At 45.9% G+C, this 27,946-nt stretch overlaps 1 long non-coding RNA gene across 5 annotated transcripts in view; it reads left to right on the top strand.

Annotated features, from left to right (window-relative positions):
- LOC103350120 (uncharacterized) overlaps window positions 1-27,946 on the top strand; it is a 54,352-nt gene that overhangs the window by 18,681 nt on the left and 7,725 nt on the right. For 2 of the 5 annotated variants that reach the window (XR_007923979.2, XR_011390568.1), the window contains exon 4: window positions 1,137-27,035. The exons of 1 other annotated variant lie outside the window; for it this stretch is intronic. This is a non-coding gene — a long non-coding RNA (uncharacterized lncRNA). Of the gene's footprint in view, window positions 1-1,136; window positions 27,036-27,946 lie in introns of those variants that run through there. 2 more of the 5 variants (XR_007923982.2, XR_007923981.2) reach the window with 2 other exon arrangements.

The following is a 27,946-nucleotide window of genomic DNA, read 5'->3' as shown; positions in this document are numbered from 1 at the left end:
CCCCCAGAGGGCAATTCTTTTAAAAAACCTGAGAATGGGTGTTGGGACACAGCTGCTGTTCGGGATGCCTTCTCCCATACTGGGAGGCTGGTTTGAGTCCCAGCAGCTCTGCTTCTTATCCAGCTTCCTGCTAATGCATTCTGGGAGGAAGTGTGTGATGGCTCAAGTGCTTGGGCCCCTGCCACACTTGGGAGATCGCTGGCTTCTGATTTTTTCAGCCAGGCCTAGCCCAGGCTGTTGCAGACATTTAGGGGAGTAAACCAGTGGATAGAAGTTTCTCTCTCTGTCTCTGTCTCTGTCTCTGTCTCTGTCTCTTTCTTTCTCTGTCACTCTGCCTTTCAAATAAATTAAATTAAAAAAAAAAAAAAGCAGAAGCAAAGACAAAACGTAAGTCCCATTGTTTTGAGCCAGACATTTCCAGGCTGTTAATGATTGGTAGCATTTATTAAGCACTTGCTGTGTGGTAGGTAGCCATGAGCTGTGTGTTTGCCAGATGTTGTATCATTTAGTCCTATAACAGCTCCTGAAGGCAGGTATCATATCCCTACTCTGCAGATTGGAAACTGAGATGTAGAGAGGTGGTTCCTGGCCCACAGTCAAGTGAGTAGAAATTGGCAGACTTGGGACTTGGACCCAGCTGATGAACCCTGTACCCTGACTGTGCAGTTAGTGGGATAGAGGAAAACTATCAGCAAACTCTCCTTTCCCTCCTGCGGTGAAATCAGTGGGAACAGATATGCTCCCTTGTTCCTTATAATGTGCCGGCAGCTTCTCAAGTCCAGTGTATCTTGGGAAGGGTCTTGAATTTCCCTCTAGAGCAGGGCTCAGGGAGGGAGGCTGGAGGCTGGGGGCACAGCCCAGCACCATGGGGCTGGTTATTGGCTGGGTTTGGTAGAAGTAAGGTCTGAGCAAGCCCATACTGTGCCCCATCTAGATTTGCTTGTTTTGAGATTTTTACCCTGTGACCCAAAATATGAATGCATGTTGTTTTAAGCTCGAGGGTTTGGGTAGGACTGCATGCAGGCCTGAGGTCCAGGCTGGGTGGGGTACAGGCTACATGGTTTTCAGATTGGGTGGCTTCTCTCTGTCCCAGGGTCCTGGGCAGCACCTAATCTTAGCAGTCATCTACCTTACAGGCTCTGGGACATTCAAGCCTGAAAGGCAACAGGATTTGCCCAAAGCTGCAGTAGTTTGGCGTGGGGTCAGAACTAGAACTCTAGTCCATTGGTGTACCTTCCTGTACCCTGCCTGACCTTGTCATTCCCATTTGCTCCTGGTAAGTCGACATACTGAGAACTTTGGGTATGGAGGTAGGGATCTCTTTGTGTGGAAGTTTCTCTTTGAGGAAGAGATGTTTTAGTAAGTGCAGCTTCCTTGCTTATGTGTTGGAGTTTTGCCTTCACCTTTCCTCCAAGTACTATGTGGAGCTTATAGATGGGCAAGTGAGAGCACAGCCCAGGGATGTTCCACACCTGACCTGAGAATGATGCCTGAAGGGTTAGGCCAGGCCAGCAGGTTATGCATTCAGCAAATATTTGTTGAGCCTTTTGCCCAAAACTAGAGGCAACCGCGGTAAACACTCCAGGGCTTGCCAGCAGAAAAGCTAACAGGCTGGCAAGAGCCAGAGATACAGGTTCAGGCAACCGTTCTGCAAAAAGTGTTTCCAAGGATGGCCGTGGGTACTCCAGAGCTGGTGGATGGCCCTGGGTACTCCGGAGCTGGTGGTGTCTAGCCGAGGGGGTGTTCAGGGAGGACTCTGCTGAGGGCCATAATGCAGCAGGGAATGAAAGTAGGAGCCAAGTGGCAGGTGCAGGGTATGTTGTTCTAGAGTTGATGGTTTAGGAACCATACCTAATTTAGTGCCTGGAGCAGGAGCTGGAAGAGGGCAACATAAGGCAGGTGAGGAAAGCAGGGGTCAGGTCATGCAGATCTCAGTGGAGGCTCTGGGCATTCTCATGAGAGCAGTGGAGCATGAAAACTTGGTTCCATGTCTCTCTTGCAGCCTTAGCATGTGTATGAGAGAAATTTTGGATCTCAAATAAAAGAAAATGTTTTGCTAAGACCTCTGGAGGCAGAACAAGTTCAGGGACTCTGCCAGAGACAATGCCGACTCCTATACTCCATGTTTGCCATCAAACCAGCGTTTGCCTTGGGCGTGATTAGGGAAGCTCCCGTGTGTCCTGCCCTATTCCTGCTGCAGGCCTCAGCATGTGCTGGATGATGTCATCATGATTCATGGCTGTGACCATCCATGCTCCAGAGAAGCTCTCAGTCCTTGAAAGCTATGCCATATCCTGGTTGTTTTATTTATGTATTTTTTTAACAAGATACATTTTATTAAGTAAAATATCATATTATTTGTGGATAAATACATATATAATAAAACCACAAAAATATAAAACTAAAATCAAGTATACTTTTGGATCAGGGAGGAAAGAGAATAGCAAGGGAGTACCTCCAACTCTGTAACATTTTAATGCTAAAGAAAGCCAGCACTGACCTGGCTGCCTAACCTCACGACCAGTACAGGCAAAACGGGAAACCAGAACCTGAACACATCACATGCATGGCCCCTCATCACCATAATTCGGAAGTAGCCTTCCCACTGAGCTTGTCACCTCCAGCCAATTGAGTTCTCACTTGTCACTCGTCCATCAACCACACTTACAGACATGCCTTAACCTTATAAGACAGAAATAGTCCCCAGCTGTGACTGCTCATCTGTCAATCTGATTGGGCCACCAATGCCCAACATTTGGTCAAACGTTGTTCTCTCTGTCTGTCAGAGAGAGTTTTTGGATGAGATTAGCACATAAAAATGAGTGGACTTTGAATTGAGCAGATTGCCCTTACTCATGTGGGCTGGCTTCAACCTATCAATCTTGATAGAATAAAAAACAGACCTACCCCTAGTAAGGCAGTATTATTTCTGTCCAATGGCTTGCAAACAGCATCATCAGCGTTTTCTTGTCTCCACACTTAAAATATCAGCTCTTCCCTCCATCTCTCTCTCTTGCTGTCTAACTCTGCTTCCCCTTCCAGTGCTGGCGCGCAGACTCTGTGGCTGGGCTTCCATGTGGTGGGCGACCTTGCTCTCCCCGTAGGTCCTCCATGTCACATCCACTAGATCCGGAAGAGTTTCCTCTGCAATTTTTTCCTGAAGCTACAGTAACTCCACTTTTATTAAACTATCTTTTCCCAGACTATCGGTGCGCGCCCTCACTATTCTGCCATCTTCTATTTATGTATTTTTTCTAAATGCAATCACTTTCTTTAAGTTGTTAGTATGAAAGTAACATTTAAAAAAAAAAAAAAGATTTACTTTTGGCCGGCGCCGTGGCTCACTAGGCTAATCCTCCACCTGTGGCGCCGGCACCCCGGGTTCTAGTCCTGGTCGGGGCACCAGATTCTGTCCCGGTTGCCCCTCTTCCAGTCCAGCTCTCTGCTGTGGTCTGGGAGGGCAGTGGAAGATGGCCTGAGTGCTTGGGCCCTGCACCCGTGTGGGAGACCGGGAGAGGCACCTGGCTCCTGGCTTCGGATTGGCGCGGTGCGCCGGCCGCAGCATGCCAGCCGCAGTGGCCATTGGGGGGTGAACCAACGGAAAAGGAAGACCTTTCTCTCTCTCTCTCTCTCTCTCTCTCTCACTGTCCACTCTGCCTGTCAAATAAATAAATAAATAAAAGATTTACTTTTTATTTATTTGAAAGAGTTACAGAGAAAGAAAAGACAAGAGCAAGAGAGATCTTCCATCTGCTGGTTCATTCCCCAAATGGCTGTAATGGCTAGGACTGGGCCAGGCTGAAGCCAGGAGCCAGGAGCTTCTTTTGGGTCTCCCACATGGGTGCAGGTGTCCAAGCAGTTGGGCCATCTTCTGCTGCTTTCCCAGGCACATTAATAGGGAGCTGGATGGAAGTGAACCAGCTGGGTCTTGAACTGGTGCCCATATGAGGGGCTGGCATTGTAGGTGGCAGCTTAACCCACTATACCACTGCACCAGCTTCAATAACATGTTTTTATAAAAAAAATTAAGTATCTCAGAAGTGTATTCAATATAAAGTGGAATTTTTCCCCTCCCCTCATGGTCTACTCTCCCCCAGCCCATTTTTGTATGTTCACTGTGTAATGTTAAATAAAAATCTACTGTCATAGAATATATAAATTCTGCCTAGAATTTGACCACCTTGGAGCACTTCCCAAGACTCATTAAAGGTCCGTGAGCTTCTGTCTTTGGGCTCTAGGTCACTCATATTTTGCCCTGAATTAACCTTTTATTAACCTTTTTACAAGGCCTACTTATTTCTCTCAGTGCTTGGCATCTTCTGGTGCATCAAAGATAGTTACTGAAGTGTTAGGAAGCCACTAGAGGGCAAGTGGGGTCTCCTAGAAGACGATGAGGAAATCATGAGAACTTTGATGGCAATGTGTGTGGAGGAGAGGTGACATCTATTCATTCATTCATTCATTCATTCAGCAAATATGTACCTACTATGTGCCAGGTACTTTTTGAGGAGGACAATGTGATGTTTTCTCAGCAACCACTGATTTGATCTCCTGACAGCAAATGAGTATCCCATTCAGTTCTGACACTGCCCAGTCAGTGGGACCTCACAGGTTAAGGGGTCAAGACACCCTCCCCACTTCAGATGCCAGCTATGATTGGGGTCCTCAGGCTATCTATACTTCTTCCTGGCTGAGTACAGGATTAGGGACTCTTACAACTCCCCTCCCCCAGGTTCAGTTAATGGCTGGGACAACTCACAGAACTCAGGAACGTATAGAGTTTATAAAGTATATTAATGTACAGCCAGAAGGGGAGATGCAGAGGACAAGATCTGGAAAGGTCCAGCGTATAGGACCTCTGTCCTGGTGGTGTCTAATGTACTCCCAGTGTTTGGCAAGGCAATACCTGCATAGCCTACTTAAGTTGCTACCTTGACCCTAACATCATTTCTCTGAGAGAGCAGGATGCCTTGCAGTCCATAGTTTCTCCTCAGGCTAACTGACCAGGACCAGCAAGATTCAATACGGCTGCCTGATGACCTCAGAAGACCTCAGACCTCCTTACAGTCTAATTTCCTTGTTAAGTGATTCTCCCACCAGTGCCGTGAGAGTTGACAGTAACTGTGACAGCCCCTGGAAGAGGCTGATTCTGAGAATTATGCCACCCCCTTTCCCAGAGAAGTCATAGTATTCCTCCTACTTATTAGCGCACTCCTCCTCCACATTCCTGTGGCCCTGTGTGTTTGACTCCTCAGCTCCCAGTGGGTTTGGAAGTTGATTTGCAAGCTAAGCTCTTGCTTCTCCATTCTTTGGCCGCTGAATAAAGCTTGTGCTGTTGGTGCTCAGCTTCGGCTTAGTAATTGACTTGGTAACGCTAAATAGACAAAGGAATCGATTTTGGAAACCCTCTCCACATAATGGGGATCCCATACATGGAGTGACACCAACATATGCATGCATTTGTTAAAACCTTGGAGGCTCCCCAAGCCCCATTGCCTAGGGTTTTATGTGGAATTTCATTACATAAGCATGGCTAGTGAAATCATTGCCAATGGTGATTAAGTTTAATTTTCAGCCCTTCTCCTCTCCTTGAGGTTGAGGTTGAGGGTGAGATAGAAGGTTCCAGGCCTTCTTATCACATAATTAGATCATCTGGAAGCTACCTTCTATCCTGAAGCTATCTAGGGGCCCACCAGAATCATTGTATCAGCATAGACGTAGATACGGCTGGAAGGAGATTTGTTCTGAATAATGAAAAGGCATTTCTATCAGTCAGGAAATTTCAAAGGTTTCAGGTGCTCTGTGCTACAAGCTAGGCAAAGATACTTAAAATATATCTTTTATTATACCATAATAAGATATCTAACTTTGTAGAGCTTACAATCTGGTAGGAGAAAATGCCAATAAAAATAGATGTGATAGATTATGTGAAATGTTGGAAGGCGAGGAGTGCTTAGGAAAAAAAAAAAAGAGCAGAGTAAGGGAGTTAGGAGTACAAGTGGTTGGGGTGACAAATCTTTTATAATTTCAGGTTCATTTCAGGTGAGAGCTAATTTAGTTTTAGACAAGAACTTAAGTACTGTGTTTGAAGCACAAAATAGGATCATTAAAAAAAAAGGATTTGCAGGACATGATAAGAAAAAAAGCATATGGTTGAAATGAATTCCTTGACTCATTCCTATCCTCATAATGAGTTGAGTTCTGTTTTGGTTGGTTAGCATCAAGGGAGGATGAGCACTAACTGAATCAGGTTCAAAGTTAATTTCAGCACAGTTAAAAAAGAAAGAACTGTTCCCAAATCCAGCGTAGTAATGTGATGTTGTAGTCACGTCATCTGCTGGATGAGCTGAGGACAAATAGAACGTTAGAGAGATATCTTAGCCTGAGTCTCTACAACAGGATTCCATAGACTGGGTGACCTATAGACCACAGAAATTTGTTTCTGAAGTTCTGGAGGCTGGACGATCCAAGATCAAAGTGTCTGCATATTCGATGTTTGGTGATAGGCCACTGCCTGGCTCATAAGTGGCTGTCTTCTTGCTGAGTTCTCACATAGTGGAAGGGGTGAGAGAGTTCCCCAGAGTCTCTTTTCTTAGGGCACTAATCCCAGATTCTCTCTCATGACCTAAGCATCTACAGAAGGTGTCCCACCTCCTAATACCACCCCATTGGTGATATTTCTATATAGGAATTTGGGGTCAGGAGACACAAATATTCAGTCGATAGCTAAAGGTATTGAAAAAGCTGCATTGGAAATGGGGTCTGTGAAGTCAGTCCTGGAGACCTAGAATAACCATGTTTATCTTTTCTGCCTTTCACAGAACTGAATGTTGACATTCTTGAAATGTTGTTTTTATTTTTCTTTGGCAAAATCTGCAAACAAACCTTGGAGCTCATGAAAACATCTACATTCCTCAGATGGCTGGGTCATAGTCTCATTGAAGTGGATGTAGCAGTTAGCATCTGGACAACTTGGGAGCTGAGGGCACTCTGGAGGGCAATTGGTCCTTTTCTTCAATGCCTCATTTTACAAGTGAAGAAACTACCTAAAGTCAGTACAGAGGATTCATGAGAATCAGATCTGAGTTTGGTTTTTTGTTTGCTTTTATTTTTTTAATTTATTTGAAAGTCAGAATTTTACACACACACACACACACACATACAGAGAGAGAGAGAGAGAGAGGGAGGTCTTCCATCCACTGGCTCACTCTCCAATTGGCCGCAACGGTTGGAGCTGTGCCGATCCCAAGCCAGGAGCCAGGAGCCAGGAGCCAGGAGCTTCCTTTATATCTTTCCATGCAGGTGCAGGGGCCCAAGGACCTGGGCCATCTTCCACTGCTTTCCTAGGCTATAGCAGAGAGATGGATGGAAAGTGGAGCAGCCAGGACTTGCGCTGGTGCTCATCTCATAGGATCCCAGCACTGCAGGCAGCAGCTTTACCCACTAAGGCACAGCGCCAGCCTCAGATCTGAGTTTTCATTAAATATGATGTTTTACCTACCATACCAGACTTTCCATATTGTAATCTTCTGTTTAAAATTTGCAGTTTGCTAAGGTTTGAAAGCTAGGAGCTTGAGGGCTAGGTCTCCAGAGAGACCTTAGCATTTGCTGCCCTGTGCTGCCTCAAGAGTTTTCTGCCTGCCAGCTCCACAGTGCTCCTTGGCCACCCCAGCTCAGGCTGCCCGTTTGCAGGGCTCAGGCAATGTTCACAGGGTGCTGGCTTGGTGTCGTCAGCACAGAGGTCCTAGGGGCCTCCATCTAGATTTCAGAGGACGAGGCAGGCAGCCTGGGAGCACAGGCGGAGACTTGTCGCAGGAGCAGAGCCACCACACCACCACAGAGAGCTCCCAACAACATGCTCCCTACCTCAGAGAAAATTGTCCAGCCCTGCTTTAATCCTAATTAAAGCCAACCAGCTATCCTTGCAGGTGAACAGGAGTCACAACAGATTGGATGAAGGCACATTCCTTCTGGTGAACTCTCCTTGATAAGAAACCTCAGGCTGTGCCCTGGTTGAAGCCAGATTCAGAATTCTTGGCATAAGCACCATTTCCCACTTTATCATTCTGATATGGAAGTCCAACCCCCCTCATTGTTTTTAAAAAATTTTTTTTAATTTTTTTTAAGATTTATTATATTTATTTGAAAGAATTACAGAGAGATGTAGAGACAGAGAGAGAGGTCTTCCATCTGCTGGCTCACTCCCCAGATGGCCACAACAGTCGGAGCTGCACCCATCCGAAGCCAGGAGCCAGGAGCCAGGAGCTTCCTCTGGGTCTCCCATGTGAGTGCAGGGGCCCAAGGACTTGGGCCATCCCCCCTGCTATCCCAGGCCATAGCAGAGAGCCGGATCGGAAGAGGAGCAGCTGGGACTAGAACCAGCACCAAAATGGGATGCCGGTGCTTGAGGCCAGGGCGTTAACCCACTGTGCCACTGTGCCACAGTGCCGGCCCTTCAACCCCCTCATTGAAATGTTGACTCTTCACCTCCAGCTGAATGTGGGTCTTGTGTAGCATACGTGATAACTTAGTGGGCAAGCACACCCACATCCTTTTGATTACCTATACCCCTTCCTGAGGTTTCTCCAAACTGAATGAATGTGTATGACTTCTCTAAAGGCAAGCCTTAGAACATCTGTAGAACCTTGCTGGGGGAGCCTGGTTTTTGGTCAGGAGGCTACCCTGCTCCTTGGCTTGGCCAATTCTACTCTTTTCTGCTCAATTTGTTGCTGTGAGTTCCATGGGCATACATGGTAAATAAAAGCCCTCAGATTTTTCTCCCCAGTTACATTCCCAACTAGGGCAAAGGGCAGTAGGCCCGTGGGGTCATGTTTGTTGCAGGGACCCCAGAACTATAGAGGGGCCAATGTGCATCCCCAGCCTGGGAGAACTGTAGATGTGAGGCACCAACCCTTGGAGCTGTGGCATAGCCAGTGCCCAGAAAAGCCTTAGGGATGGGGGTGCCTGAGCCTTGAGGGTATTCAACCTACAACCCAGTACACTCAGACAGTGGACCATGGTATCAGGGAAGGCTGTCCTGTAGCTTTAAGATTTAATGTTGTATTCTCTGTCGTGTTTTGGGCTTGCTTAGGACCAGTTACCCTTTTTTATTACCTATTTCCCTTTCGCGATGGGAATGTCTGCTCTGTACCTGTTCCACCATTATATTTTGAAGTTGATTGCTTTTTCACAGGCTCGGAGCCGGAGGGGATTTTCCTTAGAATGAATCATGCCTTGATTCTCACTCATATCTGATTTAGTTGAGACTTTAGACTTTGAATGTTTTAACTGGTGCTGGAATGAGTTAAGACTTTGGGACTCTTGGGAGGAAATGAGTGTATTTTGTAGGTGAGAAGGACATGAATTTTGGGGGGAGGGGGGCTGAGGCAAAATGCTACAGTTTGAATGTGTCTATCAAAATGCATGTCTTGGAACTCAATCCCTAATGCAACTGTGTTGGGAGATGGGGCCTAATAGGAGATGTTTACATCACCAGGGCTGCACCCTCGTGAATTTTTTTAAAGATTTATTTAATGCCAGTGAGAACGGCTTGATCTTTTTCTCACACCTGGACTCCTTTGCCCTTCTGCTGTTCCAGCATGGAATGGCACAGCAAGAAGGCCCGCCAGATGCTGGCGCCTTGATGTGGGATTCTCTAGCTTCCAGAACTGTGAAAAGTAATTTTTTTTAAGAATAAATTACCCAGTCTATGGTATTGTCGTGGCAACACAAAACAGACTAAGTTTTATATATATGTACATATATGATTCTTTTTTTTTGTGAACAGAACTTTAGGAATGACTATTTTCTCTTTAATGACTGTTTTAACCTTTAAGGGGTGAGTTCCTTGCAGCCGTGTTTCTACCTGGTGAACTTGCTCCCATGTAACTGATTAGATCAGCCATTAGCTGAGGTTAGGTTCTCATTCTATGGTTTTTGGACTGAATCCAGGAATTTGAGATTGAGTCATGTGAATTCCTTAAGCTGTAGAGGGAAGGTCTTCAAATTCCTTGAGGCCCTACCAGTTGTCTTGTTCTATTTCTTGGATTTCATCCTTTCAATAAATTTTTTGCTTTGTTGATATTTAAAGATTTATTTATTTTGAATGTCAGAGTTACACAGAAAGCTGGAGAGACACAGATCTTTCATCTTCTGGTTCACTCCCCCAGATGGCTGTAATGACAAGGGCTGGGGCAGGCTGAAGCCAGGAGCCAGGAGCTTCATCTGAGTCTCCCACATGGGTGGCAGGAACCCAAACAGTTGAGCCATCTTCCACTGTTTTTTTCCAGGCCATTAGCAGGGATCTGAGTGGAGTAGCTTGGACTCGAACTGGCACCCATATGGGATGTTGGCATTACAGACAGGGGATTTACCCACTACGCCACACCACCATCCCCTACTTCGTTGATGTTAACTCAGATTGTTTGTTGTTATTTGCATTCAAGGAAATGCAAACTTAGAACCTGGGAATAAAGTATGTCAGTTGCTTACAGATCTGAGGTATTTTTATTTATTTACCTTCAGTTCCAAACACTGCAGTTTATTGCACATAAAATAATGACAATCAATGTGAAAATATACACATTTGAGGTATTTTTAAATAACATTTTTACATACACTTAGAATTTACCATTTTTGCCATTTTCATAGGCACAGTTCAGTTGTATTAAGTATGTAGTATTGTTGTGCAACCATCATACCACCTATCTCCATTACTCTTTTCATCTTGAAAAGCTGCAACTTTATACCTATTAAATAATAACTCACAATTCTCTCCTTCCAGTTCTGTTGGGAGTCTTGTATTTTAGTGATGATCATAAATGACAGTGGGAAAAGTGCTTAAGTTGATCCTTCCAGAGCCCTTTTGAGAGGCAGCTTCAGTTTCTGTGTCTGTAAAGTAGGGACAGTCATACTTTTATCATAATGAAAGCAAAAGTAAATATTACACGAACTATATATATGGCAATTACCATTATGCATTCTGTTTCTATGAATTTGGTTATTCCAGGTACCTGATACGAGTGGGACCACACACTATTTGTTGTTTTTGTGACTGGCTTATTTATAGCCACCTATGCTCTCTTGTGGTTACTATTTGTATGATATTTCTTTCATCATCCTTGCACTTTTAACCTATTTGTGTCTGTAGGTCTAAAGTGAGTCTCTGTGGACAGCACAGAGTTGGACAATTTTATGTATTTATTATTTATTTAGAGAGGGAGAGAGACAGAGAGAAAGAGAGAGAGAGAGAGAAAGACGCAGATAGAGAGAGGTTCCCATCCACCGGTTCACTCCCCAAATTCCCACAATGACCTCGCACTGGGGGCTGAAGCCAGGAGCCAGGAATGGGATCAGAATATGTTACATGGATAGTAGGGACCCAGTCAGTTGAGCCATCACCATTGTCTTCCAAAATCTGCAGCTCCAAGGTCAGAAGTAAAACTCAGTCATCAGAACATGGTCTCCTGTATTTGGAGCATAGAATCCTTATTGCTCACTCTGGCTCTCCTAAGCTGCCAGCAAGCTGCTCCAGGAACTTGCCCAGCTGCCTGCCCTCGGGATGGGAGAGATTGCTGATGTGAGCTGTAAGTAACCACACCATCCAAGCCTTCCCCTGGAAGTTGAGAGCCTTTTAATAGACACTACAGTCCAAAATAGTTACACTAGACCATGCCAGTGCCGTCATGTCTGTGTTTGTGTGGGAGGACAGCTAGGAAGATGGATCCCTGGTCCCTCTTGTTCTCCCATAGTGCCACATCCTCTCTTCATATCTTTTACATCAGAGCTTAATTTAAAAGTCATGGATCCTTTGAGGTAGGTTCTTACATTATTACCGTGTGGATAATGATTGCACCATTAAAAACCTAGGGCTCTTTGAAGACAGTCTGTGGAGAGATTGGGCACTCACTCTGGGGAGCTTGTCTTGAAGGAATTTATGTTCTGTTGGGTTCTGCTAGGAGTCTTGTGTTTTCATGATGGTCATAAATGGCAGTGGGAAAAGAGCTTAAGTTGAACTTTCAGAGGCCCTCCCCCCCCCTTTTTTTTAAAGATTTATTTTATTTGAAAGAGTTACAGAGAGAGGAAGAGACACAGAGAGAGAGGGAGGGAGCAAGAGAGAGAGATCGTCCATCCACTGGTTCACTCCCAAAATGGCTGTAACAGCTGGAGCTGGGCCAATCCCAAGCCAGGAGCCTGGAGCTTCTTCTGAGTCCCTAGCATAGGTGCGGGGGCCCAAGGACTTGGGCCACCCACTGCTGCTTTCCCAGGTGCTTTAGCAGGGAACTGGATTGGAAGTGGCGCAACTGGGACTCAAAGCAGCACCCATATAGTATGCTGGTGCTGCAGGCTGGGGCTTTAACCCACTGCACCACAGCACCAGCTCCTCCAGAGCCCTTTTGAGAAGGAACTTTAGTTTCTGTGTCTGTAGAGACAATAATAATGGAAGCAAGAGTAAATCATGTTAAATTAAATATAACAAACGAGATAATATGTGTCTGTTAAGAACAACCCTGGGGACAGGCATTTGCCATGGTTGTCAAGATGTAGCTTGGGATACTTGCATCCCAAATTGGAGTGCCTAGGTTCAGGTCTTATTTCTGCATCCATTTGCAGGCTCTTGCTAAGTTGTGCCCTGGGAGGCAGCAAATGATGGTTCGAATGTATGCTCCTGCTACCCATGTGGGAGACCTGGATTGAGTTCCAGACTCCTGGCTTCAGCCTAAACCAGTGACAACTATTGTAGACATTTGGGGAGTGAACCAGCCAATAAGATCTCTCTCTTTCTCTCTGCCTCTCTTTTTGTGTGTATGAACTTGGCAGATCCCCAACCTCCCAGAGTTTGAGTGACCTCATCTAAAAAGTAGGGTTCAGAATAACTGCTTCATGAGATTGTTGTTCGGGCTCATAATAGGTACTTCACAAATGTTCCCAGTAGGTCTTTTAGGCTTTCTATTTTCCATTTTTTTTGTTTTTAAAAGATTTTTATTTATTTATTTGAAAGAGTTATACAGAGAGAGAAAGAGAGGCGGAGAGACAGAGATCTTCCATCCACTGGTTCACTTTCCAATTGGCCTCTACGGCCAGAGTTGTGCCTATCCGAAGCCAAGAGCCAGGAGCTTCCTCCAGGTCTTGCCACATGGGTGCAGGGGCCCAAGGACTTGGGCCATCTTCCACTGCTTTCCCAGGCCACAGCAAAGAGATGGATCAGAAGTGAAGCAGCTGGGACTTGAACCAGCGCCCATATGGGCTGCTTGGCACCGTGGGCGGCAGCCTTACCTGCTATGCCAGAGCGCCAGCCCTTGTTTTTTTTTTTTTTTTTTAAAGATTTCTTTTATTCACTTGAAAGAGTTACATAGAGAGAAGGAGAGATAGCGAGAGAGAGCCACCCATACGGAAGCCTCTTGCTCATTTCAGATCTGCCATCTGGGTAGCTGCTAGGTGCAGAGAGCCAAAAAAAAAAAAAAAAAAAAAAAAAAAAGCCAGAGCCATGGTTCTTTCCCTCTGAGATTGTAGAATGAATAGGAAACAAGAACATCACTACCTGTAGCATTGTCCAACCTTGGGAAGATGACACATTGGGAGAGGAAGAGTATAGAAGATGGGACAGGTGCTGGGCTCTGAAGGCTCAACAGGACTTGAAATCTGGATTGGGCATAGGTGGTGAACAACAAGGCAGGATGAACGTTACCTCCTCTGGTGTCAGCCAGTATCTGTAGTTGGGTTTCTTGCCGTGCTCAGAACCACCAGATTATAAGAAGGTAATTTCTGCAAAAATCAGCTCAGTGGATTAGGCGGTTCTAAGACATGAGTGGGCAGGGTCTTGGTGGGAACGTCATTATTGTAACTGCCACAATTTATCACTGTTCCCTTTAGTTTCCATTATCAGGGCAGGATCATCTCTCTGAGATGACATCATTGGCATATCAGGGGTAAATAGCTGATATGGCTTGCACCCAAATCCCATGCTGGTCCTTGTTAGTCAAATGAGCACAGGTTCTCTCTTGTTAAGAGCTCCTGCAGTTCCAACTGGACAAGACAGGGATCTGCTCCAGGCTATGGCCCACAGTAGAGCCTGTGTCCTGCCTCCAAAATTCAGAATCCCACCGATGGACCATGTCTCTAAGGCTTTCATGCTTTCACAACCAGTACTACTCACTGCCCCCAAGTTTGGGGCCACAGAAGGTCTGGAGCAAAACAGTCCAGGGCCGCTCAGGCATGGCCTTCCCAGTCGCCTCTCTTCTCAGGAGGCTGTTGCTTTCAGAGCCAGCTCTGAGCTCTGCAGCCCTGGGCAACAGAAGGTTACAGGAGGATTATGACAGGATTAGGGGGCTTTGCTGAGTAAGCATGGTTGGGGCACTTTCTGCCCGACTGATTTTTCTAAAATAGATCTGATCATGCCACCCCTCTATAGCTCCAGGTCTCCTACAGCTGTGTTTGGAGAAATGTCACTCAACCATTGTCCATATCACACTCACCCTGGGAAGGGAGGGACTGTTAAAATGCAGATTCCTGAGTTCATCCCTGACCTTGAATCTGAATTTCTGTGTGCAGTGTTCAGGAACCTACAGTTTAAACAAGACCCACCAGTGATTCTTACATTCACTAAAGTTTAAGATTCAAAGGACACCAGGGATAAAGTCCAAACTGCTTAGCCTGGAGTATGAGGCCCACCAGAGTGTGACTCTCCCTGTGTCTATTTAGTTATCTTCCCTAGAAGCACCTGCCCAACCTGTATTTCCCTGCTTCTGGCTAAACTGATGTGCCTCGCAGGAGTTGGCAGTCTCCCATGTGGGTAGCAGGGGCCCAAACACTTGGGCTATATTCTCTGCTTTTACCTTGCCACTAGCAGGTAGCTGGAACAGAAGTGGAGCAGCTGGGACATGAACTGGCACCCATATAGAATGCCAGCATTGCAGGCGGCAGCTTTACCTGCTATGCCACAATACAGGCCCCAGATATGTTTTTTTTTTTTTTAACAGGCAGAGTGGACAGTGAGAGAGAGAGACAGAGAGAAAGGTCTTCCTTTGCCATTGGTTCACCCTCCAATGGCCGCTGTGGCCGGTGCACTGTGGCCAGCCCACCGCGCTGATCCGATGGCAGGAGCCAGGTGCTTCTCCTGGTCTCCCATGGGGTGCAGGGCCCAAGCACTTGGGCCATCCTCCACTGCACTCCCTGACCACAGCAGAGAGCTGGCCTGGAAGAGGGGCAACCGGGACAGAATCCGGCGCCTTGACCGGGACTAGAACCCGGTGTGCCAGCGCTGCAAGGCAGAGGATTAGCCTAATGAGCCACGGCACTGGCCCCAAATATGTTTTCTTAATAAATCTTGAATAGTGGTGGTTTTAAACTGGTCTCTAAAAGACCACACAGGGTTAATAAAGAAGAAATAAACCCAGGCTATGGATTAACTATGTATATTTTACTAGAGATTAAGTTGGACAAAATCGATGGAACACATTACAAATAAAGGTACGGTCTCAGCATGGTGCTATTCTAACAACAAAATTGCACTCACAGGGGTTGGGCTGAGCAGATGGTGGGTGCATGGACAACAGCTGTGAGTGGAGGAACCCAGGGGCTGAACTAAGATAGACATCGTACCTCAGGACTGCCAGGGAGAGAGGAATGTGGTAGCTTAACCAAAGCAAACCCTAAAGGCAGATTGGCGGACGGACTACAAACACCATCACTGAGGGTCAGGAGCCAATCACTGGCCTAAGAATAGTGGGGAGTTTGGAAAAGGCAGGGCTGGCTCTGAGCTCCTGGGACAGCTTGGCAGGCTCCCATGAGGAGGTTTTGTAATGAAGGCTTGGTTTGGACTATCTACCAAAGGGTAGTTGTGAGGGTGGGGTGAGTGTTCACGGCAACATGTGTCTAAAAGCAGACAGCTGGACATGGTGATCAAGACCACTCAATAAAATTCTTACCAGGGGCCAGGACTGTGGTACAGTAGGTTAAACCTCCACCTGTGGCACCAGCATCCCATGTAGGTGCCAGTTTGTGTCCCAGCTGCTCCTCTTCCGATCCAGCTCTCTACTATGGTGTGGGAACAAAGTAGAAGATGGCCCAAGTGATTAAGCCCCTAAACCTGTGTGGGAAGACCCAGAGGAGGCTCCTGGTCTGGATTGTCCTAGCTCTGGCCATTGTGGCCATTTGGGGAGTGAACCAGCAGATGGAAGACCTCTTTCTCTGTCTCTCTCTCTCTGTCTATAACTCTGCCTCTCAAATAAATAAATAGAATATTAAAAAAATTCTTACCTGCCTCCCCTCTCTCTAACTCTTCTGTTGACTAGGGCTTTGTGACTTGAAAAAAAGGACTACACTTGCTCTGTGCTCTGGCCAGTTGTGAATGGCCCCTTCTCCATGTCTTGCTCTATTGAAATGAAGTCATATCATGAAATGGCGGGCTTGTGAACTTGCATATTTGAAACACCCCCAAACCTATGAGCCCCTCACCCTTTTTCAGGTTCCTCCGACAGAAGGTTCAGTTTCCTTAAACACCCACCTCCTGTTTTCCTTTTGTAGCCCTTTCAGCCTCAGCCCAAGAGGTTCACGTCCAGCCTCCAGAATGAACTAAGGCCCAGGGAGGGTCAACACCTGGGTGTTTTTTCCAAGTATCTCACCATTCGTGTTTCTTTGGCATTCTTAAATCCTTTCTCTCTCTCTCTCTTTTTAATTTCCAGTTTGGCCTGTGTCTGTCATTCTTTTCAATTCATCAAAAGGTAAATGAAATAATGTTTGTTGGTTGAATTGTCCGTGGAGCCATGCCTTTGGGGAGTACTGTGAAGGCAGGTTGTCCTGTCTCCCCCAGCCTCTGCCCTGGGCCCTGGTGCTCTCTGCTTGGCTGGGTGTGTGCCTGGCTCTGGCAAGTGCCTCTCTCCAGGTAATGAGGGACTGGTCACTCCTGATCTGTCTGCTGACAACCTCAGCGTTGTTTCACTCCCCTTCTCCATCCTACTCTGTCTCAATCCCCTAGTATGTTTCTTATTAGGGTTTTAAATACTGCAACATATCATTCCTTTCTTCCACCTTTTTGGCTGAAATTGTACCATTGCCATGCTTTAGAGAAGAGAGCCTGACAAGTATATACAAGCAGTTTTGGACTTTGCTCTCTCCCTGTCTGCTTCACTGCTGTTCTTTCCCATTAAAAAGGAGAGAGATGTGAACGTGGGTTGAAGCCAGGACTGCCGCTGTCAAGACTTGAGCCTGATCCTGGCTTTAGCATTAGTTTTCTTCAGGCCTCTGGCAAGTTCCTTACATCTTTGCTTTTTTACTGGCTGTAAAGAGTAACTCAGACTATTTCTTGGAAGCCTGTTAAATATTGTTGAAAATGCTGTTAATGACGATATCTAACCAGCTGCACTGCTGCATCCTTTGGCAAATTGCAAATTCTTTCTGTCCCTCTTTTGTTTTGCAAGATCTAGAGTGAGACAATCCTAGTTCTCCTCTTCCCCCACACGTTAAAATACTGGCCCAATTATCATGGAAATATGAATAGCAGGCCTGCACTTCGGTTAATTGTGGCTAAAAGCTTTTTTAAAACTTCCAGCCATTGGTTAATTGTGGCTTTCTAAAAAAACTTCCAGCCAATTCCGGGTAGAATATACTTAAGAAAGCCAAAACCTGTTACCAAAGAATGTGTGTGTGTGTGTGTGGCCATGTGCTGTGTTATATAACATCTGGTCTTTGATTTTTGGGTGTCATCCAGTGAGTAGCTGGTTGGCTTTGGGGCCTAACATGCTTTGGGAACTATTTGTAGCCTTGGTGGGAACTCGATGATTCTCTGGAGTTTCAATCCTGCTTTGTAAATAGTCTTTTCCTCTGGTCCATCGGACACAGCCCAGCTGGTTTTCAGGTCCAGTGATCTTGCTTGTTGTGTCTCCTAGAGAAAGAATTCTGAGTGGGACAGGAAGGGTAGGAGAATTCCTGAGGACATCTGTGCTGTAAGACACGGTCAGTACAGAGGGTTCAAGGCTTGCTCTGCTGAGGAAGCTGAATGTCCTAAGCAGCTGGTTAAAAAAAGAAAAATCTCAGACAAATTAAATTGAATGAAATTTGGGGTCCATTGTTGTGGTGCAGCAGGTTAAGCCACTGCCCGTGCTGCTGTTGTCCCATTTGAGCACAGACTTGAATACTTCTTCCCATCCAGCTCCTTACTAATGCACCTAGGAATGCAGCAGAGAATGGCTCAAGTGCTTGGACCCCTGTTACTCATGTAGGAGACCTCTATGGAGTTCTAGGCTCCTGGCTTTGGCTTGGCCCGCGCTTGGCCATTGTGGCCATTTGGTGAGTAACCAGCAGATGGAAGATTCTCTCTCTCTGTCTCTCTCTGTCTGTCTCTCTGTAACTCTGCCCTTCAAATAAATAAAATAAATCTTCAATAAAATTTAATAAACTATCATCAAGTAGGAAAACAATTCATAGACTGGGTAGTACTTAGGAACAAAAGTGGTTCAGGGAGCTCCACTCCAGTACATGGGAGGGAAATATTTATAGTGAGAAACAAATGTGATATACAGAACTAGCCTGATTAGTTACAGCTTAGTGTTTGTCTTATTTGGACATGTTTTGGCAGTGTGCAGCCTGTTATTGGCGGAAAGTTAGTGATGCAGGCATCTGTAATTGTAGCCATTCAGGTTCCTGTCTCATGCCCACGAAGAATGAGAAGAATGAGAACACGGACAAGGAAGATCCAGTGAAGTTTATTGAAACAAAGGCAAAGTTCCCACAGTGCTGTGACAGGGATCTCCCAAGTGGGAAGGCTGTGCAGGGGCAGGGGTCTGAGGTGTTAGATCCTTTGGGGCTACTGGGGAGTATTTTCGTACACAGGAGCATTTTAAGCAGTTATTTAATACCCAGATGTTCTCCCATCCTGCTGTGATCCCATCTTATTTCACTATCTCTCATTTTTCCCCACTGATTAGTCCCAGGCTCTGGTCTGCAGCTCTTTTATCTTGTTAATTTCCAGTTCCCCTATGTTGTCTTTGCAAGACCTGTCTTTCTGCACGTAGGCCCTTTATCCCTGGCTAGTTGCCTTAAAAACTGAACTGTCTCCTGTCTCTATCATTAGGACTTGGCATCTTGTTACAAAGATATACTGTCAAGTTAGGTTGCAATTTTCTCCTTGTTTTGTTATTCCAACCAGAGTGAGATCATTTGATATGCACAGAATGGCTGTCTACAAGCACTTAAGACTTCTGAGGTCGTTCTGCACATCATGGAGACAGTTAGGAGGATAACACCAACAAACAGATGGACACTCCTTAACAGGAATCTCCAAAAACTAAGCTAATTGAAATCAAATAATTCAAAGTGCAGACAGTAAAGATAGTTCAGCCATATTTGACTTTTGGTCATAGTCTTTGTTCAGGTTATGACTGCAATGGAGGACTGACCATAGCTGGATGTGAGATGGCTTGATTTAAAAAGGCACTCATTTCTATAGTTAGCCTGGTAACGCAAGTTGTAGTATTCTGGAGATCCACTAAAAGAAACAAAGATCAGAAGAGCTAACATGGGATAGGCAGGCAGATAGTTTAGGATCTGCTGAGCTGGAGGTACCTGCAAGCCACATGCCCTCACCCCATGTGTAATTCTATCCTCTTATCAATCAAAACGCCCCCTTCCCCAGGATGCATCTGCTTCATGCAGGACCTGGGGTGGAGAGGATGGGAGGGATGTCATGAAAAATATGTATATTTAGCTCTACGTGGAATTTATGGAGGTACCATAAAATTCCCAAGTGTCGTGTAGAGGCACCACTTCCTACCTCATAAAAGAGGCCAGCAACTCGGGGAGAAGTCTCTGGAAGCAGACCACGACTGGAGGGACTGCTAGGTGCCTTCTGCTTCCCCTCCCCAACCCATTTCTCCTTTTGGACCCACTGCCCACTCATGATGGAGTAAAGCATGCTTATGTGTGTATGTGTGTGTGTGTGTGTGTGTGCATGCAAGCAAGCTTTCTCACCTTCTGGATAAAATTTACCTTATTTGTGTCAGCACTAAGAATGCTTCTCTTTGTGCATGAAAGAGCCTAGAATAAAAATTTGTCCCCACTCCCCCACTACAGAACCACAGTTGCCATCCACCATTCAGGTTGTCCGTGAACCAACTGTTAGCCACTTCTATAAACATATTCTATGTTCTGTTCCCCTGAGAAATTTCTTTAATGTATTTGGTGACAATGTGTAGAGAAACAGTATTGGCTACCTTTTCAGATAAGCTTTCTGAAGCAGTAAAATGAGGGCAAAGTAAATATAGCATCGTGTTTTTTCCCACATCACATACCAGCCCCTGACATGGCAAAGCAGGTATCTAAAGCTGTATAATGTTCCATCCAATGTTTTTGTTAAACTTCAGAAGAGCAACTTCTACCCATCTGGACTCGTGGGATGTCTGATTGGCTACAAAAAATCCAAGAATCAGCCGCACCGCGGCTCACTTGGCTAATCCTCTGCCTGCAGTGCCGGCACCTTGGGTTCTAGTCCCAGTTGGGGCACCGGATTCTGCCCCAGTTGCTCCTCTTACAGTCCAGCTCTCTGCTGTGGCCCAGGAAGGCAGTGGAGGATGCCCCAAGTGCTTGGGCCCTGCACCTGCATGGGAGACCAGGAGGAAGCACCTGGCTCCTGGCTTTGGATTGACACAGCATGCCTGCCACAGCGTGCTGGCCATATCGGCCATTTGGGGGGTGAACCAACGGCAAAGGAAGACCTTTCTCTCTGTCTCTCTCTCTCACTGTCTAACTCTGCTTGTCAAAAATAAAATCCAAGAATTTCCCCAATTTTCAGATTAGCTTCAAATTTCATACAACCAGCACTGCCTTAATACCAAAGTGAAATCCCATTGGAATCTTTCTGTAGTGGGTACTAACTTATTTTCACCTATTTCAAAGTTGATAGGGATTTAAAAATATTTTTTTTATTGACCGCTCCAACTTCGGACTTTCAGTTGAAATCTCTTCAAAAAGCAGAATTGAGCCAGGCCAAAGAGCCAGATCCAAACCAGCCAGGAGGCAGACCCTTGGGGGCTGGAAGAAAGGGCCACCTAGTGGTGGTTGAGTAGAGATCACTTCAATTTGTTCACCCCTAAGTCTGCAGCTCCTGAGCAAGTGGGAAATGTACTTGATGGCATGCTAAATGGTACAAACCACACTTTGTGGAAAGAGGCCTTACTGGATTTAATGTGGTGACATCATAAAAAACAACTACTCGTATGCACACAGGTGGTCCTCAGGTCTTGAACACAATACTTGGAAGCAGAATATACATTTTGCAAGCCTCACTCAGATAGGTTTTCTGTGTTTGGTAGTGATTGGGTTATGAATCAGAAATTTTTTTTTTTAAAGATTTATTTATTTTACTTGAAAGTCAGAGTTACACAGAGAAGAAGGAGAGGCAGAGAGAAAGGTCTTCCATCTGCTGGTTCACTCCCCAATTGGCCGCAACGGCTGGAGCTGCGCCGATCTGGAGCCAGGAGCCAGGAGCTTCTTCCAGGTCTTCCATGTGGGTGCAGAGGCCCAAGAACTTGGGCCATCTTCTACTGCTTTCCCAGGCCATAGCAGAGAGCTGGATCAGAAGAGGAGCAGCCGGGACTAGAACCAGGGCCCATATGGGATGCTGGCGCTTCAGGCCAGGGCATTAACCTGCTGTGCCACAGTGCTGGGCCTCGATTTTGATGTTGGTAGAGAATCTTGATCTGTGATCTTGGGAAAGTTGTCCATGTATGGAATGCTATCTGGTTCTGGGGGCAAAAAACTTCACTGGGCAGCGTACCTTAAGATTGCCAATAGGATGGAGCTGGCATCATGGTGCCAGCCATTGCTTGTGATACCAGCAACCCAATCTTGTGTGCCAGTTCCTGTCTTGGGAGTACATTTCTGATCCAGATACCTGTTAATGAGTGTGAGAAGAGAGTAGACTATGGCCCAATTATCTGGGCCCCTGCTACCCATGTGGGAGACCAGGATGGAGTTCATGGCTCCTAGTTTTGACCTGGACCAGACCTGGCTGTTGTGGCCATTTGGAAAATGAAACAGTGGGTGGAAAATTCCCCCTCTCTCCCTGTCACTCTGTCTTTCAAATCAATCAATTAATTTTTTTTTTAGAAAAAGATTGCCAATAGGTGTTACAGTTCCATATACATGGAGGTGGCCTATACCTGCCTGTTGTAGCCACTGGGGGAAGGAGGGTGAATTAGCAGATGGGGGATCTCTCTGTCTCCCCTCTCTGTTGTTCTGTGTTTCAAATAAATAAATCTTAAGATTGCCAGCAGGTATCCTGTTTCAGAAAAATGGAGGGGCCCTTTTGAGTTATAAGATGTGGACCCAAGGCCCAAGGCCCTGAAATGTCACTGCACTGGGGGTGACAAGGAGAACTTGTTATGATGCCTTCCAGTGGAGTTCAAAGCCTTCTTTTTTTCCTGGTGTCATTTCTAAAGGACTCAAACTATGGGTTCTAGACCATGAAAGGTTGTTGTCCTCAGTTGGTGGATCACAGCTTCCTTAGCCTGTCAAAGATATACTGTGGCAGAATGCATTGCAGTCTGCAGTGTTAGCCCTGGGAGAGTTTAGTAGAGCAGGGGCTACTGAGTCTGGAGGTATAGGCTTTTCTGTGGCTGTTTCAGGAAGGGTCCATCTGTGTTTTCCAGGGTGAGGGGATCTGATTGCCATTAAAGCCAAGGCAATCCAATTGGTACAATAGACTTTGCCAATTTCAGTTTCAAAATACCATTTTTCCCTATCTGTCTTTCCAGAGGTCTGAGGGCAATAGGAACAATGGCAATGCTGTTATATTCATAACACCTTATTCAACTGTTTGATAACATGTATAGCAAAATGGGTTCCTTGGTCACCAGAGTTTTTTCCAGGGAAACTCCATAAAGGAAATGCACTTTATAAACACTTTTTAGTTACCATCACAGCCTCAGCTTTCATACGTGGGAAAACTTCTATCCAACTGGAAAACATACAGACTATTATTTTTTTTAAAGATTTTTATTTATTTTGAGAGGTAGAGTTACAGACAGTGAGAGGGAGAGACAAAGAGAAAGGTCTTCCTTCCGGTGGTTCATTCTCCAAATGGCCACAACCGCTGGAGCTGCGGGGATCTGAAGCCAGGAGCCAGGTGCTTCCTCCTGGTCTCCCATGTGGGTACAGGGGCCCAAGTACTTGGGTCATCTTCCACTGCTTTCCCAGGCCATAACAGTGAGCTGGATTGGAAGTACAGCAGCCGAGACTCAAACTGGCAGCCATATGGGATGCAGGCTTCCCAGGCAGAAGATTAACCTACTGTGCCACAGTGCTGGTCCTGCAAACTATTATGAAAACACATTGGGGCTGGTGCCGTGTGCACTAGGTTAATCCTCTACCTGCGGTGCCTGCTTCCCATATGGGTGCGGGTTCTAGCTTTGGCTGCCCTTCTTCCAATCCAGTTCTCTGCTGTGGCCTGGGAAGGCAGTGGAAGATGGCCCAGGTCCTTGGGCCCCCACACCCACATGGGAGACCAGGAAGAAGCACCTGGCTCCTGGCTTCGGATCGGCACAGCTCCAGCCATTGCGGCCACCTGGGGAGTAAGCCAACAGATGGAAGTCCTTTCTCTCTGTCTCTCCCTCTCACTGTCTGTAACTCTATCTCTCAAATAAATAAAATCTTTAAAAAAAAGAAAACATAGTAATACCCCACTGTTGGTGGCAATTGAATGAACTCCACCTGTAAATGTTCATATGGTCCATCAGCTGCTGGAACTACACTGATGTTTGGCTGACTTGCCAGGAGTTGGGGCTTGACAAAACAAGCATTGGTTTTAAGCCATTTTTAGAAACTTTAGAATCACCCCACCAGTATTTTTTTTACAATTTGGAGGATTTTGCCACAGATGAGTTGTGGTGTGAGAGCTTTTAACAATGGAAGTTTCAGTGACTCAGGAAGTACCAGGGGCATCTTGGCCCTTTTGTCCATGTGTACCATTAGATTTACATCTCTTCAGAGGCTTTTCCCCCCTAGATCAGGTGCATTGCACTGTTTACTAAATAAATCATCGTCAGTCTGCTTGGATTAGGGAGTTCTTTTGTGACTGGTCTAAGTTCAGTTTTAGATCATGGAGTAAAAGTGGTTGTGGAGTTAATTAAAATTGCGTATCCTAACAGTTTCTTTGTTTGCTTTGCTTTGCTTTGCTTTGCTTTGCTTGCTTGCTTGCTTGCTTGCTTGCTTTCCTTCCTTCCTTCCTTCCTTCCCTCCCTCCCTCCTTCCTTCCTTCTTTTTTTTTTTTTTTTTGACAGGCAGGGTGGACAGTGAGAGAGAGAGACAGAGAGAAAGGTCTTCCTTTCGCCGTTGGTTCACCCTCCAGTGGCCGCCGCGGCCGCGCGCTGATCCAAAGCCAGGAGCCAGTGCTTCTCCTGGTCTCCCATGGGGTGCAGGGCCCAAGCACTTGGGCCATCCTCCACTGCACTCCTGGGCCATAGCAGAAAGCTGGCCTGGAAGAGGGGCAACCGGGACAGAATCCTGTGCCCTGACCGGGACTAGAATCTGGTGTGCCGGTGCCGCAGGCAGAGGATTAGCCTGTTGAGCTGCAGCGCCAGCCAGATCCCCTTTTTTTCAAATGTACTCCATTAGTAAACAATTTATTGTACATAAGCATTTCACCATTGTGGCTGTGATTCTGCCATCTCTAGTAAGGTTAATCAGTTTTTCTGAAGTAACAGTTCTATGTCCTTAATTTCTTTCTTTCTTTCTTTTTTAATTTGAGAAGCAGAGAGAGAGAGAATGAGAGAAAGAAACTGGTTCACTCTCCATATGCCTGCAACAGCCAGGGCTGGGGTGGAGGCAGAGCTGGGGGCCAGGACTCAAAACAACTCCCATATGTGTATCAGGACACCAATGACTTGAACCATCACTGTTGCATCCCAGGGTCTGTATTAGCAGGAAGCTAGAGTCAGAAGTCAGAACCAGGAATTAAACCTAGGCACTCTGGTGTGGGACACGGGCATCTTAACAGCTAGGCTAATTGCCTGCTCCTTTAATCTCCATTTGGGTATGTGTGGGGGTCCATGATTCTTATATTTAAAATTAGTTTAAATCCTAAAAAGTAAACTTCCTGTCTCCTTGGAGTGAGTTAAACACAGTATCAAAAAGACTCCTACCTGGTAACTGGTCCCAGTATAGCTAATTATCAAATCTAATCTGATCCTGAACCCAATCCAATCTAAGAATTGCTCAAGTAAACTTGGAGAGCTCAAAACACAAATTTGTGGAGCTCAGAACTCTAGAAAGGACATATCCATGGCCTCCAGTTGCAGCCTGAGATCAATGGGCCCAATGGGCCTTGGCAAGTACCTTCACTTGGTCACTTGGGTGCTCCTGGGAAGTTAATGCAGTTTGACTGGATCCCACTTTTGGCACCAGTCTATTAAAAAGATAAACCCAGGCAAATTAAACAGAATTTGGGCAATAAGAGGCTAATGAACCATGTAGCACTCAGGACCAAAAACACTTCATAGAGCTATGCTCTGCCACACTGTCAGGACATATGCGTATTCAGAAAATAGAAGTTACAAACAGAAATGGCTTGGTTGGTTGCATTTCACCCTTATTTGGATATGTTTTGGCAACTTGCAGCCTATATTTGGCTGAAAACTTGTCTGCTATGATTGGCTGAGACTCAGCTATTTGTTATAATATACTCTCATTAGGTTGTAGTTGTTTACATATTATATTATAGTTTGCTGAATATGGAGGCTGCTTTTGGAGAAATTTAATTTAACAGCTATTTGTGTTTTCTTGGAGGAAGCCTGTGAGTGTATCCCACCTGAGCATGGTTTAGCTCCTTCTTCGAGGCTGGTCCAGTCCCCATTGCTGCCAGTGCACAGGGACCTGTGGATCTGTTATAGCATTGACTTCATCTGGAAGGTCATATGTTTGGCAGATGAGTGAATCAAAAGTTAACTTTCCATTACATCACTCAAGTCAACCAAATTAAGCTGCTGTAACAGGAAACCCTCAGTAATTTGGGCCACTTAGTCATGTGAGGGCAGTGTGCTGCATTGCTGGGCAGCCCTGCTCCACATACATAAGCAGGGACCCAGAGTCCTTCCGTCTTGTGACTCTGGCATCGTGAGTCCTTGAGGGTGCTTTGCATGGTTGAAGGTGGGCTACCAAATCCAAGTTCCAGTTGGCAGAGCTGAGGAAGAGAGCAGGGAGTGATACTCCTGCTCAGGCTTTGCACACAGACCTTCTAATCTGTTCTGAACTTAGTGACAAGGTCATACCTTACTACCAGCTTCAGAAATCAGTCCTCACCAGGACAAGTACTCATTAAGCCATTACTTGTTACTGTGGTGGAAGAGGAGAATGGATGTGAGTACATAGCTTGCATTCTCTGCACCTTCAACCATTTAAAATCATTCAGAGACTTCATGAGCTCTGAGTTTAAAGCCTGCTATCAGGGCTGGATCGGTGGGTGTGCAGCTTGTGCATCTGCACAGGATTCTACACTCAGAAGGGTCCCTCGTTAGATTTAATACTGTGCTATTGTCATCTTGAAATTCTAATTACACTTTTAACAAGGCACCTACGTTTTCATTTGGCTCTGGGCCTCACAAATTATGTAGCCAATTTGGCTTTATGTTTCCCAGTTATTATTTTCAACCCACCCAAATCCATTTTCTATTGAAAATCTATTTTGTAATAGTATACCAGGAAATTTCATGTTGGGAATATAAAAGTGGGTATGATTCAATATCAGAGGTGTTGCAATTCCATTGGGGATGACAGGAGGGGAGTAAGTTGTCATTCAAAAGAGTTGCACACACTCTGTTGTGAATATAAGAGTATCCTCAAGGAAAGAAGATGGTCTCTGGTGATGGTGTCAGCAGGGCCTCTGGTTGGTTGATTGTGTTAGCTATTAGTTCTGGATAGGGCATAATTTCTAAATGAGCTATTTGAGGCATATAGAAAATACAGAGAATAACTTTACAAATATCTCTGTACTACCACCTTGTTTTGTCAGTTCTTAATGTAGTGCTCTGCTTGATTCACATGTTAAGAAATTTTTTTTTTTTTTTTTTTTGACAGGCAGAGTGGACAGTGAGAGAGAGAGACAGAGAGAAAGGTCTTCCTTTGCCGTTGGTTCACCCTCCAATGGCCGCCGCGGCCGGCGCGCTGCGGCCGGCGCACCGCGCTGATCCGATGGCAGGAGCCAGGAGCTAGGTGCTTTTCCTGGTCTCCCATGGGGTGCAGGGCCCAAGCACCTGGGCCATCCTCCACTGCACTCCCTGGCCACAGCAGAGGGCTGGCCTGGAAGAGGGCAACCGGGACAGAATCCGGTGCCCCGACCGGGACTAGAACCCGGTGTGCCGGCGCCGCTAGGCGGAGGATTAGCCTATTGAGCCGCGGCGCCGGCCCCACATGTTAAGAAACTTAAATATTGCAGATATAATTGAGCTGCTTTTGAAATTTTTAAAATTTATTTGAGAGAAAGAGAGAGAGAGACAGACATAAGAGAGCTCCAATCCACTGGTTTACTCCCTGAATGCTTGCTGAATTTGGGAGCTGAGAACCCAATCCAGGTCTCCCACGTGTGTGTCAGGAGCCCAATTACTTGAGCCACCATTGTGGCTTCCCCTAGTCTACATTAGCAGAAAGCTGGAGTCAGGAGCTGGAACTGACTCTTAAACCTAGGCACCCTAATATGGGATGTAGTCGTCCTAACCTGCAGCTTAACTGCTAGGCCAAATGCCCACCCCATTGCACTGCTTTTGTTTGTATTGCTCTCTGTCTCATTCCCTTCCTTCACTTAGAAGTAATTACTCCCTGGGGCCGACATGGTGGCACAGTGGGTTAAACCGCTGCCTGTGATGCCGCAGCACTGTGGACCCTCTTTGGAGTCCGAGATGCTCCATTTCTGATCCGCTTCCCTGCTAATGTGCCTGGGAAAGCAGCAGAAGATGGCCCAAGT

This window comes from Oryctolagus cuniculus, chromosome 7 (assembly GCF_964237555.1).
Source record: "Oryctolagus cuniculus chromosome 7, mOryCun1.1, whole genome shotgun sequence".
Taxonomy (NCBI): Eukaryota; Metazoa; Chordata; class Mammalia; order Lagomorpha; family Leporidae; genus Oryctolagus; species Oryctolagus cuniculus.
The sequence above is the reverse complement of the archived record's forward strand: the minus strand, read 5'-3'. Positions and strand labels throughout refer to the sequence as shown.